The sequence below is a fragment of the Microcaecilia unicolor genome, chromosome 6, assembly GCF_901765095.1.
Source record: "Microcaecilia unicolor chromosome 6, aMicUni1.1, whole genome shotgun sequence".
Taxonomy (NCBI): Eukaryota; Metazoa; Chordata; class Amphibia; order Gymnophiona; family Siphonopidae; genus Microcaecilia; species Microcaecilia unicolor.
In genome coordinates, this window is record NC_044036.1 from 144422823 (window position 1) to 144440346 (window position 17524).

General features: G+C 42.6%; 1 long non-coding RNA gene across 1 annotated transcript; it reads right to left on the reverse strand.

Annotated features, from left to right (window-relative positions):
• Positions 1 to 13425: 13425 nt before the first annotated feature.
• On the reverse strand, positions 13426 to 16965 carry LOC115471694. Its single transcript, XR_003942398.1, has 2 exons — positions 16292 to 16965; positions 13426 to 16040 (listed from the first exon to the last, which is right to left on the reverse strand). It is a non-coding gene; the product is annotated as an uncharacterized LOC115471694 (long non-coding RNA).
• Positions 16966 to 17524: the final 559 nt, after the last annotated feature.

Genomic DNA, 17524 nt, shown 5'->3' on the forward strand with positions numbered 1-17524 from the left:
GTTTATTTAAATTAGCAAGGGAAAGCACCAAGAGCCTTCAAAGTAGGGAAACAAATGCTTTAATCATACTCCTTGCGGAAACAGTCTTCAAAGATGACCCAACACGGGCCGTGTTTCGGCAACAAGCGCCTGCATCAGGGGTCACAGAATCAGCGGGAGCAATATTCAGTAGCAAAATTTGCTCGATAAGAATTGTAGAAGATATATACAGTGGAGTATATGCTCCTCTGCACATATCTAAATCTCCACTACCCAAACTGCAAAGGACTCAAATACAAATCAACTTATGCACCCAGTTTCTCCTACATAAGCATGCAACTGTGGAATGCATTACCAAAAGCCGTGAAAACAATGTATGACCAAATAAACTTCCGGAAATCACTAAAAACTTACTTGTTCAAAAAGGCATTACTCTACCGATCCACCTGAACTCTGCAACACTACGAAATCAAAGCACGCAATGGACATAATATAACTTCCGCTTTACGATTACATAATGTGTCTGTTCCACATGAACCTTACCCCTACCTCAACATCATATTGTATTTGTTCATACCGGAGTTGGCGATCGCCTGTCCGGTACTATGTAAGCCACATTGAGCCTGCAAATAGGTGGGAAAATATGGGATACAAAGTATGTAACAAATAAAATAATAAATATATTATAACGCACTCTCTCAGTGTCGGGGTCAGATGAGTTAAATGTGCAGAGGAGCATATACTGCCGCTGTTTATATCTTCTACAATTCTTATCGAGCAAATTTTGCTACTGAATATTGCTCCCGCTGATTCTGTGACCCCCCGATGCAGGCGCTGTGTGCTGAAACACGGCCTGTGTCGGGTCATCTTTGAAGATTGTTTCCGAAAGGAGTATGATTAAAGCATTTGTGTCCCTGCTTTGAAGGCTCTTGGTGCTTTCCTTTGCTGTTTTGGACCTTTGTATGTATTTTATTTAAATAAAAGTCTTGCCTCTTTGTACCTGAAACGCCAACTTTTTCAAGGCAAGTTTACATTTCAGGTATGGTATGTACTTCCTTGTCCCTGGCAAGCTTACAGTCTAAAGCCCCTATTTACAAACTTGGGGTAAAATAGTGTAATTTTAAAAACTATTTTACTGCAGAAAGCTTATACTGTGGGATTCACTAAGACTCAGCACTGCAATACACTAGGTCAGAGAATCTCATCTTAAATTTAGGGGTCCTTTTATGAAGTAGCGGTAAGCAGTACTAATGCATGCTTCCCGCACCCTAAAATGCACTACCACAGGCGTGTGCAGGTGCCTGGTGGTAGTTCAGGCATCTGTGTACAGTTTCCCAGGGGTGTGTTTAGGGGGCAGAGAATAGGCAGACCTAGTGCTAATCACATGGTTAGCGTGCGAGCCCTTTTTGCCTACTTTATTTATTTACTAGTAAAAAAAGTCCCGTTTTTGACACAAATGAAACGGGCGCTAGCAAGGTTTTCCTCTGAGTGTTTATGTTTGAGAGAGTGTTTGTGAGAGTGACTATGTGTGTGAGAGAGAGAGTGTCTGGGTGTGAGTGTGTCTGTGAGAGAGAGAGTGTGTATGTGAGAATGTGTGTGTGCAAGTGCGTATGTGAGACACAGTGTGAGAGAGAGAGAGTGTGTTTCACACAGATACAGTATGTGCGAGAGAGTGTGTGTGAGAGACACAGACTCTCTGTAAGACTGAGTGTATGAGACCAAGAGAGTGTGTGAGTGACTGTGTGACACATAGAGAGTGAATGTGATACAGTGTGAGTCATAGATTGTGTGAGAGATAGTGTGTGAGAGTGAGAGACAGAAAGACATTGACTGTGAGAGAGAGAGTGTGTGTGACAGAGATACCTCCCCCCCCTCTGGTGTCAGGCCCCCCTCCCTCTCTCTGGTGTCAGGCCCCCCCCCCTCTCTCTCTGGTGTCTGAGCGTTACTGTGCAGGACGCTGAGCTCTGGCTGTGCTTCAAGGAACTGACCAGTCCTATTTAATAGAATGCACCTACAACATTCTGAAGCCGAGAAACCTCGTGTGGTTGGTCACTTCTGCTTGTGACGAACCCGGAAGTATGTGATGTCAATTCAGGAGATGGATACAGAGAGCAGGAATGCCTCAGCCATGCAGTCAGCTTTAGAATGTTGGAGGTGCGTTTTATTGTATAGGATAACCTGCACATCTACAACCCTGAGTGGGGTACAGTATGCATTCATAATAGCATTAGACCTGTCACAAAACATATACCACAACAGTAATGTAAAACTCAAGAACCAGCATTGTTCAGGCAGTCCAAAACTTACCCTTAAAAAGAGATATAAAATGTTTGCTGAAATGAAACAGTTTTTAAAACCTTTTTAAATTCATTTAAATTCATATTTCGTAAGGCTCGGAGGTGAGCAGGTACAGAATTCCACAATCTAGGTCCTGTTGGTAAGGGCTTACGTGCTAATTGGCCATGTGCTAACTGGAAAATTAGCACCTGGCTATTAATGGAAAAATATGGAAATGTTGCCCTTTTGCAGCTAAATGTGGTCTCAGGGTGCAAAGAAATCCACATGCTAATCATAATGCATGGCTCCTTTTAGCGCAGCTTAGTAAAAATGCCCCTTAGTTTGTGTTGCTGCAGTGAGGACAGGAGCAGCCCGACAGGCCACCTGAGGCGGGGGCCTCAGGTTGCACTCTTTTGGAAGAGGCATCTCCTCCTTCTTTCCTCCACCCCGTTCAGGAGTTTACCTTCTTTTCTTCAGGTTCCAAAAGTCGGTGGCAGCAGGCGCGATTCCCATGTGTTGTCCTGCGCCAGCACCCGCCTCTCCTTTTTACTGTGGCCGCCTCTCTGATGTAACTTCAATCTGGCTTTTGCCCTCTTCATTCAACTGGAACAGCGCTTGCTAAAATCTCCAATGACCTGTTTCTGGCCAGATCCAAAGGTCTCTATTCTATCCTCATCCTTCTCAATCTATCTGCTGTTTTTGACACCGTTTGATCACCGCCTACGCCTTGATACACTGTCCTCACTTGGATTTCAAGGCTCTGTTCTTTCCTGGTTTTCATCTTATCTCTCCCATCATATTTTAGTGTATATTCTGGTGGATCTTCCTCCACTTCTATCCCACTATTAGTTGGTGTACCTCAGGGATCTGTCCTGGGACCTCTTCTTTTCTTCATCTATACTTCCTCCCTTGGTACTCTGATCTCATCCTATGGTTTTCAGTATCACTTTTATGCTGATGACTCCCAGATCTTACCGCCATCTGAAACTAAACATGACCAAGACTGAACTTCTTGTCTTCCTCTTAAACCAACGCGCCTCTTCCCCCATTCTCTATTGCTGTGGGTAACACTCTCATCTTCCCTGTCTCGTCAGCTCATAACCTTGGGGTCATCTTTGACTCCTCTCTCTCCTCTGCACATATTTAACAGACTGCTAAAACCTGTTGTTTCTTTCTCTATAATATTACCAAAATTTGTCCTTTCCTTTCTGAGCACACTACCAGAACCGTTATCCACACTCTTACCACCTCTCGCTTAGACTATTGCAACTTGCTTCTCACAGGTCTCCCACTAAGCCATCTCTCTCCCCTTCAATCTGTTCAAAATTCTGCTGCCCGATTTATATTCCGCCAGTGTTGCTATGCCCTCTCCTCAAGTCACTTCATTGGCTCCCTATCCGTTTTTGCATACATCCCCTTTCCTCCTAAGTACACCCCATCTTCGTCGCCTTCGTCGCCCAACCTCCCCCACCCTCCTCCGCACTCTCTTGCTCCTCCTCCTGCTATCCGCGGGAGACATTAACCCTAATCCAGGTCCCCCTCACCTGTCCCCGTCCTATCCTTGCGAACGATCCCGGGATGTCTCCAATCTCGTCTCTATTCCCCTCCTCCCTCCCCTTCTCATGCGCCTTGTGGAATGCCCACTCAGTCTGCAACAAACTGTCTCTCACCCACGATCTCTTTATCTCTCGCTCCCTTCAACTGCTCGCCCTAACCGAAACCTGGATCTCCCCGGAAGACTCTGCCTCAGTTGCAGCCCTCTGCCATGGAGGCTATCTCTTCTCCCACACGCCCCGCCCAGTTGGCCGCGGCGGAGGCGTTGGGCTACTACTCTCACCTTCCTGTAGTTTCCAACCCCTCCACCTACCGCAGTCTCACTGCTTCTCATCCTTTGAAGCCCATTCCATCCGGCTATTCTACCCGCTACCACTCAGAGTGGCAGTCATCTACCGCCCCCCTGATAAATCCTTCCCTTCCTTCCTTACCGACTTTGATGCTTGGCTCTCCGTCTTTCTTGACCCCTCATCTCCGTCCCTCATTCTCGGAGACTTTAACGTACATGCTGATGACCTATCCGACCCCCATGCTTCTAAGTTCCTCACCCTAACATCCTCCTTCAACCTCCAGCTGTGCTCCACCACCCCTACTCACCGTGACGGCCATTGTCTTGACCTCGTCCTCTCCTCCTCCGGCTCACCCTCCAATTTCCACGTCTCAGCTCTTCCTCTCTCCGACCATCACCTGATCACATTCACACTTCTTCACCCCCCCCCCCTCCACCCCGTCCAACTTTAACCACCACCTCCCAGGAACCTCCAGGCTATTGACCCCTCCACCTTATCATCTACTATCTCTAATCTCCTCCCCTCCATCACGTCCTCCGAAACTGTCGACAAAGCGGTCTCCGCTTACAATACCGCTCTCTCCTCTGCTTTGGACACCCTCGCGCCATCCATCTCCCGTCCCACAAAGCGCACCAATCCCCAGCCCTGGCTGACTCCTTGCATCCGTTACCTTCGCTCCTGCACCCGATCCGCTGAGCGCCTCTGGAGGAAATCTCGTACCCTTTCAGACTTCCTCCACTACAAATTCATGCTATCCTCCCTCCACTCCTCCCTATTCCGTGCAAAACAGGACTATTACACCCAATTGACCAATTCTCTCAGCTCCAACCCTCGTCGTCTCTTCACCACCCTTAACTCCCTCCTAAAAGTACCCCCCGCTCCTACTCCCCCTTCTCTCTCTCCTCAATCACTGACCGACTATTTCCGCGACAAAGTGCAAAAGATCAACCTTGAGTTCACGACCAAGCCACCACCTCCTCTTCACCCTTTAACCCTCTCCCTCAACCAACCTACCCAGGCCTCTTTCTCCTCTTTTCCTGAGATCACCGAGGATGAAACTTCCCGCCTTCTTTCCTCCTCGAAATGCACCACCTGTTCCCTCTGATCCCATCCCCACCAACCTACTCAACACCATCTCCCATACTGTCACCCCCTCTATCTGTCGCATTCTCAACCTCTCTCTCTCCACTGCAACTGTCCCTGACACCTTCAAGCACACCGTTGTCACACCTCTCCTCAAAAAACCTTCACTTGACCCTACCTGCCCCTCCAACTACCGCCCCATCTCTCTTTTACCCTTCCTTTCCAAAATACTTGAGCGCGCCGTTCACAGCCGCTGCCTTGATTTTCTCTCCTCTCATGCCATCCTCGATCCACTTCAATCCGGTTTTCGCCCTCTGCACTCGACAGAAACGGCACTCTCTAAAGTTTGCAATGACCTGCTCCTGGCCAAATCCAGAGGTCACTACTCCATCCTCATCCTCATCCTCCTCGATCTTTCAGCCGCATTTGACACTGTCAATCATGATTTACTTCTTGCCACGCTGTCCTCTTTTGGGTTCCAAGGCCCTGTCTGTCCTCTCCTGGTTCTCCTTTTATCTCTCCCACCGCACCTTCAGGGTACACTCCCATGGATCTTCCTCCACTCCCATCCCACTATCTGTTGGAGTTCCCCAGGGATCTGTCCTTGGACCCCTTCTCTTCTCAATCTACACCTCTTCCCTGGGCTCACTGATCTCGTCTCATGGTTTTCAGTATCATCTTTATGCTGATGACACCCAGCTATACCTCTCCACACCTGACATCACCGCGGAGACCCAGGCCAAGGTATCGGCCTGTTTATCCGACATTGCGGCATGGATGTCCAACCGCCACCTGAAGCCGAACATGTCCAAGACCAAGCGCCTCGTCTTTCCTCCTAAACCCACTTCTCCTCTTCCTCCACTCTCTATCTCAGTTGATAACATCCTCATCCTCCCGTCCCATCTGCCCGCAACCTCGGAGTCATCTTCGACTCCTCCCTCTCCTTCTCTGCGCATATCCAACAGACTGCCAAGACCTGTCGCTTCTTCCTCTTCAACATCAGCAAAATTCGCCCTTTCCTCTCTGAGCACACCACCAGAATTCTCGTCCACGCTCTCATTACCTCTCGCCTTGATTACTGCAACTTACTCCTCACCGGCCTCCCACTCAGCCATCTATCCCCCCTTCAATCCGTTCAGAACGCTGCTGCACGTCTTATATTCCACCAAAACCGATATACTCATATCACCCCTCTCCTCAAATCACTTCATTGGCTTCCGATCAGATATCGCATACAATTCAAGCTCCTCCTCCTTACCTACAAATGCACTCAGTCTGCGGCTCCTCACTAGCTCTCCACCCTCATCTCCCCCTATGTTCCCGCCCGTAACCTCCGCTCACAGGACAAAGCCCTTCTCTCAGTACCCTTCTCCACCACTGCCAACTCCAGGCTCCGCTCATTCTGCCTTGCCTCACCCTATGCCTGGAACAATCTTCCTTTACCCATACGCCATGCCCCCTCCCTACCCATCTTCAAATCTCTGCTTAAAACTCACCTCTTCAATGCTGCCTTCGGCGCCTAACCGCTCGAGAAATGTAGAATGCCCCAATCTATCCACCCTATCAGATTAACTGTTCACTCGTCCTCTAGATTGTACACTTGTCTTTAGATTGTTCTCTTGTCTTTTAGATTGTAAGCTCTTTGAGCAGGGACTGTCCTTCTATGTTTAAATTGTACAGCGCTGCGTAACCCTAGTAGCGCTTTAGAAATGTCAGTTAGTAGTAGTAGTAGTAGTAGTTTCAAACTCCTCTTATTGACTTACAAGTGCATTCACTCTGCGGCTCCTCAGTAGCTCTCCAGTCTTATCTCTCCCTACACTTCTTCCCGGGAACTCCATTCACTGGGTAAATCTCTCTTATCTACACCCTTCTCCTCCACCACCGCTAACTCCAGGCTCCATTCCTTTTATCTTGTCACACAATATGCCTGAAATAGACTTCCTGAGCTAGTACATCAAGCTCCATCTCTGGCTATCTTCAAATCTAGGCTAAAATCCCACCTTTTTGGTGCTGCTTTTAACTCCTAACCCTTACTCACTTGTTCAGTACCCTTATTTTATCATTCCCACCTCAGTAATTCCCTTATCTCTTATTTGTCCTGTTTGTCTGTCTTAATTAGATTGTAAGCTCTGTCGAGCAGGGACTGTCTCTTCATGTTCAAGTGTACAGCGCTGCATACGTCTAGTAGCATTATAAAAATAATTAGTAGTAGTAGTTTACAAAGGTGCGCTAGTGTTTATAGCGCATGCACAAAATTAGCACATGCCAATTGTGTAGGTGCCCATAGGAATATTATGGGTGCCTACACAGCACGCATTACTACTACTTAACATTTCTAAAGCGCTACTAGGGTTATGCAGCGCTGTACAATTTAACATAAAAGGACAGGCCCTGCTCAAAGAGCTTACAATCTAAAGGACAAGTGAGTAGTCAATTCGATAGGGGCAGTCTGGATATCCTGAAGGTAAGAGTTAGGTGCCGAAGGCAGCATTGAAGAGGTGGGCTTTAAGCAGAGACTTGAAGATGGGCAGGGAGGGGGCTTGATGTAAGGGCTCAGGAAGGTTGTTCCAGGCACTAAAAACGCTAACGTGCATCTAGCGCAGCTTAGTAAAGAGGGCCCTTAGTAATCTGAATTATGATTGAGATCAAATTCACCCTGCTTCCTGAGAAGTGTTATCAAATCAAATCATCCATACATTCTATTAAGTCGGAATCATTGCCTGTTGCATCATCATACCATAATGGCAAGACATTCTTTCAATTGGTTTCATGTAGTAGAGTATTAAATTATTGTTCCAGCTTATATTTAACAAACAAGGTCAGAGACCATCTTAGCAAAGTATAATTTCTAGAACTAAAGCTAATTTTCCAACTTGTAGATCAAGTTTATTTATTTTTTCCTTTGAAAATACTGCAGAGGCAAATACAGGAGATGTCTGAGGCATCGAGAACACGAGTACTAACTCTGACCACGAGGGGAGGTGGGGGGAGGAGAGCAGGAGGCAGTGTTCAGGCAAGAGAGACCCACAACTGAGCAGCAGCGACAACACGGCATGAATGTTGTCATGTTCTACCATTTAAAAGTTCACACAGTAAATTCTTTTTTGATATTTCCTACATAAGCACACAACTGTGGAACGCATTACCAAAAGTCTTGAAAACAACGTGTGACCACCTAAATTTCCGGAAATCTCTAAAAACTAACCTGTTTAAAAAGGGATACCTTACCGATCCAACTTAAATGCCTGAACTCTGCAACACAATGAAACCGAAGTACGAAATGGACATAACACAACTCTTCCGCTCTACGATTGCCTAATGTGTCTGTTCCACATGAATTTTATCTTACCACAACATCACTTTGTACTTGTTCATACCAGAGTCGTCGAACACCTCTTCGGTACTATGTAAACCACATTGAGCCTGCAAATAGGTGGGAAAATGTGGAATACAAATGTAACAAATAAATAAATATATTCTCTTTGCAATAACTTTGTTTTCTTTCCTAAGCTAGTTTTCTGGTTAATACTGTCTGGAATAGACCAAGCTACCAGTTGTAGCACACCACTTGTATATTCTGTGAAGAAAAAGAAACCAGTATGTAATGTAGGAGGGTGGCAAAAAAACCTTAAGATTGCACATATTGTAGAACTAAAAGATGCCAAGTACAAATCTGGCCACCTTTACTGTTATTTTTTTTAGCAAAGTTGACAACAAACTGATCAACAAAAGACTAATAGAAACCAATGACTGACAAATAAATTAGGTTAAAGAAACCAGAAACTACAAATTACAAACAGAAGCTTTTAATTAAGAGACTGTGTTTTCCCTCACACATTTTAAACCACCAACAAAGCAGACTGTTGCACAAAACAAGCGAAAATCTCTTTAAGCGCATTTCAGAATGATGGAAACGTGTCTGTATGTATTAGAACACAAGGAATGCCAAGCTAGGTGAAACCGGTGTTCCACTGAGCCCTGCATTTTGTCACTTAGGTGTACCTATGAGACATGGCTGCTGGGGTCCAGGGTTATTACTGCTGAAGGCAGCAAAGGGAGGTTGTCTTCCTGCTGCCTTTGCAGGCTGAGCTGCAAGCAAATACCTGCCAAAGGGCCCCTGGGCTTCACCAAAATGTGCTTAATTTCTGTTCCCCAGCTTGTTAACTTGAAAAATGAATCCTTATTACTCTTCTGACTACAGATTCTTATGTATGCCTCACTTATAAAAAGTTTTCTCATGAATAAAAAGTCTCTGTTTCAGAGTGAGTATGTTCTATTCAAGGTTTTCTCAAGTTTGCAGTGCTCTGGTGTGTGTCCCTGATTAGGCAGTCTGATTCCTAGCAGTAGTACCAAGAGACTGTCAGTAAGGGGCCTGAAGGCCTCCTGGTTTTGAAAATAGATTTGTATACAGTGGAGGCAGTGCATGCAAATATCTGTCATAGGTATCCTGAAAACCTGACTTGCCTATGGTGCCAACAGTATCAGGGTCGGGAACCACTGCGTAGTGTAGCTGGACAAATATGTGTGCATATTTTAGGCATGACCATTTACACCAGTCACACAAGCTGTTCTAAAATGCTCATGCTTTGATTGCCAAAAACACACATAAATTATACTGTTCTATAATTTACACACATGTAACTGTATATACCACCCATGCGCCTCAGCCCCAGACTCCACCCATGTGTAGGTCCTACCTTCAAGCTATGCACCATCACATTTAGGTGCCAGTTTACAGAACAGCGTGGATCTGGAGTATTGGCATTTATTTATTTCAGGGATTTATAAACACACATAAAAACATTGTTTTCTTAACAGTTAATTTAATCACAGTAAAAACAAAATTGTACAACCTGCAGATGCATTACAAAGGTCTCCTTGGGAGCCATAAACAATCAGCAGAGTTTCTCAATTAAAAAATACCAAATACAATTTAAACTATGCAGACATTGTCCATAACCATTTTTATTCCAGTTGGGATAAAAAATAATAAAAAAAAGTCACTTTCTAGATGTTATAAAAGAATGAACTGAAAAACACATTTCTCCCCCCCCATGACAAAGTATTAGGAATGTGCAGTCATTTAAAATGAAAATAAAAATAGTAGTGTCCTCCACGTTAATCTAATTGTGTCATTTTAATCCAAAACAACACAGAACCAAATGAAAAATATCATTTGTGTTTTCCATGTCATTGATGGAGAAAACCACTCAGAAAAAGAGCAGCGGAGCTCCAGCAGTTACCAACCACACCATGATGTCTCTGCTGGCACTCCAAGCAGATTTAATGCACTCTTACTTTTTTAAAAATAATTTTATTGTAAGCTACTCAGACATCATTAATGGGTGGAATTTAAGTCCCTAATAAACTTGGAAACTATTCAAAGCTCACAGGCTACTTCCTGCCCCCTGCTCCTGTGAGATGAAGTTCAATCTTTTGAGGTCAGCAGACAAGGAAGTACAGCCTGTGAGCCTTTTGCCTGCATATGCATGGTGCTGGCACAGGCTCTAGGGGGTATGAAGTGTTCAGAGAGAAGATACAGCCTTGGGAACCACTGGCGAGGCGCCCTCCCTTCAGCATGTGAAGTGATGCCTGGGGCAAATGGTGGACTGGAGGAGCAGGGGTGAGGGAGAATTAAGGCAGATATTTCCTTTTATTTCCTTTGTTTTCTCTGCACATCTCTACAAAATATAGCATAAGACCTTAAAAGTATGTTGTGCTGTAAACTGTCATGCTCATGACCTGCATATAACTTACATAAGTATTGCCATACTGGGAAAGACCAAAGGTCCATCAAGCCCAGCATCCTGTTTCCAACAGTGGCCAAGCCAGGTCACAAATACCTGGCAGGTAGTCTTCTGAAGTTTAAACAGGTTTAGTTATTTATTTTGCCTTATAATTTATATGTCAGAATTGAACAGGGTGTCCATTATTGCTTCCAGAGAACAACTTTGCTTTTTGCTGTGTCATGCTTTCCTAAATACATGCAAACCTGGTTCATTTCTGGCTTGAAGGATGCTGTATCTTTGTTTTTGTTTTTTTTAATTTGGATTTTTTTGCTCACACCTTTTTCAGTAGTAGCTCAAGCTAGCCTAATGGTTAGTACAGCGGACTGAGATCCTGGGGAACTGCCTACTGCAGCTCCTTGTGACCCTGGGCAAGTCACTTAACTCTCCATTGCCCCAGTTACAACAAAACTTAGATTGAGGAACACTAGGAACAGAGAAAGTACCTGCATATAGGACTAGACTCTATATATGGCGCCTGCAAAATCGTCACCGAAAATATTTCCACCTACAGATTTAGGCGCGGTTTGTAGAATACGCCTATGTATAGCGGCCACGCCTGCACCTAACTCTAGGCACATCCATTTACGCCAAGTGAAGCTTAGTGTAAATACCGGCGCCTTAGTTAAGCACGGAGCATAACTGTGCTTGTAGATTTCCAGAATGCCAATGGCCACGTCCTCTTTTTGGCAGCGCATAATAGAATTTATGTGTACCACTTTACAGAATACACCTAGCAAGTTGTAAGCCTAAATTCTAATTAATGCCAGTATCAATAATTGCTTGTTAAATGGTAATTATTGGCAGTGATTGGCTTGTTAAGTAATTAAATCGCACGTGGAAATCCACAATACGACCAGATTTGCGCACGCAATTTCGGTCACACTGTATAGAATCCAGGGGATAATGTGTACTGCACAATAGAACTAGTTGCTCCCTTATATTCTAGAGATATATAGTGATAAGAGAGTCCTGCTGAATGGGCAGTTGGATGTTTTTGTCTTTCACCTTGCATAACTCTGGAAACCTTGTTTATGTAGAGGCCACTAAACTATGTCAGGAGAGCTCTCTATTGTTAAAACTGGTATAGTGAGATTAGGTAGTTTGAGAGAGCAAGGCAAACAGTAAATATTTCACCAGGCCAGTTCCAGACCCAGTATGGGAAATTCCAGCAACTCACCATATCTGAGTCTGGGCTGGCTTATTGTCCCTAGGAGATCACTGCCATACCACCAGCAGAACGTCCTCTTTTGAGAAGGCCTTTCTAGTGTCCACACCTGAGAAGGATGAATAGTGATGTTGATTTTACTGGGTACTAAGAGGAATTCAGGATCCCTAGCAGGAGTGCCTTAATATTTCTGAGAATCTCTAAGAAATTGGGGGAAAAAATGGACATTTGAGTTCATTGAGGCAACCACTCAGCAAATTCCATTCTCTTCCTCTGAAGAGACTGAATAATAAACTGACATATGCTTTAGGGAGCCATTGCTGTTACCAAAGTGTGGAGTACTCAGTGCACTGACTGTGAAACCTCCTGGGGATTGGTCCTCTGTAAATAAAAGTTAAATCATGTGAAATCACAAAAAAGGTGTTACATGAATTTATTCCGTTCTGTCTTGCAGAACTCCATCCCAAGACAGGCATGGTCATTCCACGACAGAAAGCATTTCACCCCCTGGTCCACTACAGTATCTGACAGCCATGGACTAATTACAACTCTTTACCCATTCACATATTGACACCCCCCCCACCCCCCCCAGGAAACAGGCTACATGAGGGTTGACATTTTTAATTGTTTATACAATGGAGCAAGTTTCAGAGGGATTTCTGTAGATAAAACGTGTATTTATCCACAGGAGAAAACCCCTTTGAAAAAAGTGCTCCCTCAAGGTGGGGAAAAGAAACGTATTTTATTATTTTAAACATTCCTATACCACCACTAGAGCAAAATAGTCTGAACATTGCCCTCACAATGAATATTCCTGCAACACAAAATTGTTATATTCTTATCAATACTGGAACAATATAAACGGAAAAAAGATAACCGATGAATGATAATTATATAGATATGTGTGCATTTTAGGAACTTTTGCTAGTTATAAAGAATAAGCACTGGTATTATTGAAAAATAGAATAAAGGGAAATTATTACTAAAATATGTACAGAGTTTTGGAATCAAATACCCAATGGATTCCTTGCATAAAATATATATGTGCATATATATCAGATAATAAAAATAAACAGAATTAGAAATTAATGGCATGCTTTTCTAAGTTTAGATACAATATGAAACAATCATATTGGCAGTGGAAGCGCATTGGAATTTGCACCTTGCTTACTGAAAGGTATAATAATGAATTATATGCACATTTCATACAGAAGCATGAGTTCTTATATTTATACTGAGTAGCAAACTCATGTGTAATCCACAATAATTCTGTAAACTATAATTAAAAAAAAAAGAATTCTGTTTTAAATGAAAAAAAAATGGTGATTATTGGCATGGCTCATTTAATTTACCGCACAATGCTGCACCATTTTCAGGCAGTTGTTTTGAAACTCTCTTTTGCTTTGTATCGATAAGGCCTTGTTGCGCATGAAATCCAATGTGCCCTGTCCTCCTCACAGTAGTTTCGATTTGTGAGTGCTAATCTTGCTCCAGGAACCAAATATGGTCCATTTCCCTTGACTATAGTGCAAAGACCTGCCTTTAATTACAGCTCTGAGTCTCGAGCCAAGGAAGATGACGCACCTCCCCAGGCCACTGTACGGGAGTTGGCTCTAGGCCTAAACAGATGATATCAAAAGGATTAACCTAAGCAGTTGAGAGTAATGTGAATAATGTAGGCCACAGCCAGGAGTTCCCTCACAGGCTGACAACACTGCAGCTCAATCAATCGCTATTCAAGGGAAACTAGCTCCATCACTCAAAAATGCTGCACACAAACATCTAGTGTTTGTGCAGAACTTCCAGTCCTGGCTCAGAAAGAAAGTACCACACTGCACGCTACCTAAATATTATTAGCAGACAGCAGTTTAAAAAAAGCAATGATAATGATTCTTTTAAGGGTATTATACTACCTTTAAAAAAAATATTAGTCCAATAACACACCACAGAGAAAAGCAGCCCAGTGGGAGTGCCAGTATGGGGGGACCTAACCTTAACCTCTTAAGGATGTGCATTCATTAGGGCACATTTTCATTCATTAGTACACTTTAAGAATTTTAGGGGTTTCAAGTTTATTTCTTGATATACCGCACTATCTACGTGGTTTACAATATATATTAATTATAATAAAATATAGAAAGGAACTAGAAATTTGATAGAAAAGAAATAGGAAGGAGATGAGAAAAGGGGGAAAAAAAAGAGTTGAAGTACTGCATCAGCAGTGGCCTGGTATTTGTCCTCCAAGAGGGGCCCGTCCTTGGGACTACTCATTCCGATATGCATCCCGAAATAAGGTGGTTTTCAATTCCATTTTAAAAATAGAATGAGAGGTTTGTAACCTCAATGAAAGCGGTAAAGAATTCCACAGGGTGGGGGCTGTGATACTAAACAGACGATCTGAAATGGTCTCTAAGGGTATTGCATGAAAAGAAGCAATCGCCAGTCGATTTTGTTGAGAAGACCGAAGGGACCGAGAAAGCATGTAGGGGATCGGAAAGCAGGAAAGATATAATGGCTGCACTGAATAGTGAATTTTATGGGTAAGAATTAGGACATTGTATGTTATTCTGTGGGCAAATGGTAACCGGTGTTCATGACATAAGATGGGAGTAACGTGATATTTCCGAGAATTAGTAATTAGTTTAACTGCTAATCTGTAATCGTTGAGTATCAAATGAATGTATTCCATTGAGGATTTGCAATAGTTGAGTATACTAATAACAAACACGCAAGTTAATGCTCATAGGGTTCCTTGTGTAAATAAATGTCGGATGGAGGAGAGCATGTGAAGCTTATAGAAACAAGAGCAAACAATAATAGAGATTTGCGGTCTGAAAGTTAGATGCTGATCCAGAATGACTCCTAAATCTTTAACAGCAGATTGCGGAACATCTGTGGATTCTGCAATACTAACTGGAACAATAGGTTTAGGATCTTCTTTCAAAGAAAAAAGTACTCCTTGTGTTTTGTCAGGAGTTGTTTTAGTTTGTTTAATGATAGCCAATCTGCTGTTTGGTCAAGTTTATTATTTAATGTCAATATCCAAAGTGAGAGAAACTCTTATCCGATTAACTCATACTGACCAAAGCCCAAGAGACCATTCGGCAGTACTTGACTGGATGGTGACGATAAATATCCCCTCTAACCGCTAAAGCCAACGCCAGCTATTTTGAGGCTGCTCCGAGGCACTTACCTGGATAAGTTAACCTGGCATAGGACCTCAGAAATAGCAGTCCTATCTTTGTCCAGTTTAACTTATTCAGGAGCCCTTTTATACAGCGGTGGTAAGCCCAATGCGTTAATGCACGCTAAAATGTTAGCGTGCCTTATTAAACAGGGCCCTTAAACTGTTAGTCCAGACTCTAATTTTGTCTAGAATGGACTACTGTAATGTTATTTATAGAGGTTGTACTACAGCTTTGATCATACAACTACAACACAGCAATTTATTTAGTTCACAAGTATAATTCTGTGACTCCATTTTTTTTTTCTGGAATTACACTGGCTTTCTATTGAAGCCAGAATACAATTTAAGATATGTATCACAGTTTTCAAAATTCTATATTGCTACACTGCTCCATATTGGTATCTCCGCTTCATAAAAGCGATTTGTATAATACACATGATCAATTTCTATTATGTTTTGCAGCTATAAAGAAGATAGTATCTAATAAGATACTAAATTCGTCATTTTCATACTGTTTTGTCTTGGAATTTGCTGCCATTATCCATAAGAATACTTAAATATTTATCAGATGTTTTGAAAAGCCCTGAAGACATTTTTATTTCTTAAATATGTGCTTTTGAAAGTATAATTTTGTGTTGTTTTCATTCTTATTGGAAGTGTAATTTTTTTCATTGTTTTAATTATGTAGCCCCTGGTATTTTGTTTGTTCAGTTAGTCTTTATTTTATAATTTGCACTGAACCTTCACTGTAGTTGCGCAATAAAAACCAGAAGTAACATAAGACAACTTCTGAATACCACTATAGGGCTCTTTCACCTGAAATGACAGATGATGTACTTACGAAGCATTGTTCCAACAGTTCCATAGCTACTGCCATATTTGATGTACAAGAAAGGATTCTGGGAGTAAACAAAAACAGAAAAATATTGCAGGCAGAAAACAATTTCTAATGAGAACTAGACAGCACGGGATAAGGAGAGAGAGCTTGTGAATAAATAAACAATGCAATACAATACAATATGTTGCTTATACTCTTCCATTACAGTGTATCTGATCACTGCACATACAGATAACAAATCATAAACTGGGAATTAACATAATGTATAAAAACGAGGTCTAAACTTCCAAAAATTTTTAACATAATAATAAAAGTTTTACATTTCTTTCAAAAATTCAAATAATTCCTATTGGATCTTATATCTTCAGCTAAAGACTTACAAAATATGCTGCTCGATAAGAAAATAAAGAAACAAAAGTCTTTTGAGATTTAATCTCAGCCAAAGGGAAAGAAATCAATAACAAGCTGTTGTTTCTCCATGATCTAAGAGACTGGGAATTCATAAAAGAGGTACCATACAAGATGGAAACAGACCATGAATGATTATGAAGATAAAAGTACCCAATTTAAAAGACAGACGGGCCTCAAACAGCAACCAATGCAACATTCTCACCAGGGGAGTGACCTGATCACAGCATCACAACCTTCCAGCTGTATTCTGCAATGATAGTAGGCATTTGGAAGTTTTTACAGTAGATCCAGCTTTTCCGATTTCCTTCACATGGTTACTGATTTGCTTCTTGTACAGTAACACATTTAACCCCCTAATTCTACAAAAGTCGTTAAAAAGTTGCCCAGTTTGCACGTGCAATTGAGTAACAAGATAATTAGCACCGATAACTAGCTTTTTAACCAGCAATCATTGGCACTAATTAGATTTAATTGGTTTATCCGTGCCTAAATTTTATATACGCAGAAATCTGAGGGTCATGGGCAGAATGGGAGCATTACTAACATTTGCAAGTGCAGTTGGAGAATGAGGGGGGGGGGAATATGCACCTAATGTAGGTGTGTACATTTCCACCAAGTTTCAGTTGATGCACATGGCCGCTCTTAAAGTTAGACACGATTCCCAGGCATAAGCGCTATTCTATAAACCTTGCCTAACTTTGGACACAGCTTATAAACAGCAAGGTTTTTTTTGAGCCATATATAGAATTTAGTCCTAAGGGGGTAGGTAATTTATAAGAGGGACCCCTATTTAGGCACCTCAGGGCCACTTGGTAAAAGCCTGTTTTATGACATAAGAACATGCCATACAGGGTCAGACCACTGGTCCATCTAGCCCAGTATCCTGTTTCCAACAGTGGCCAATCCAGATCACATGTACCTGGCAGAAACCCAAGCAGTAGCAACATTCCA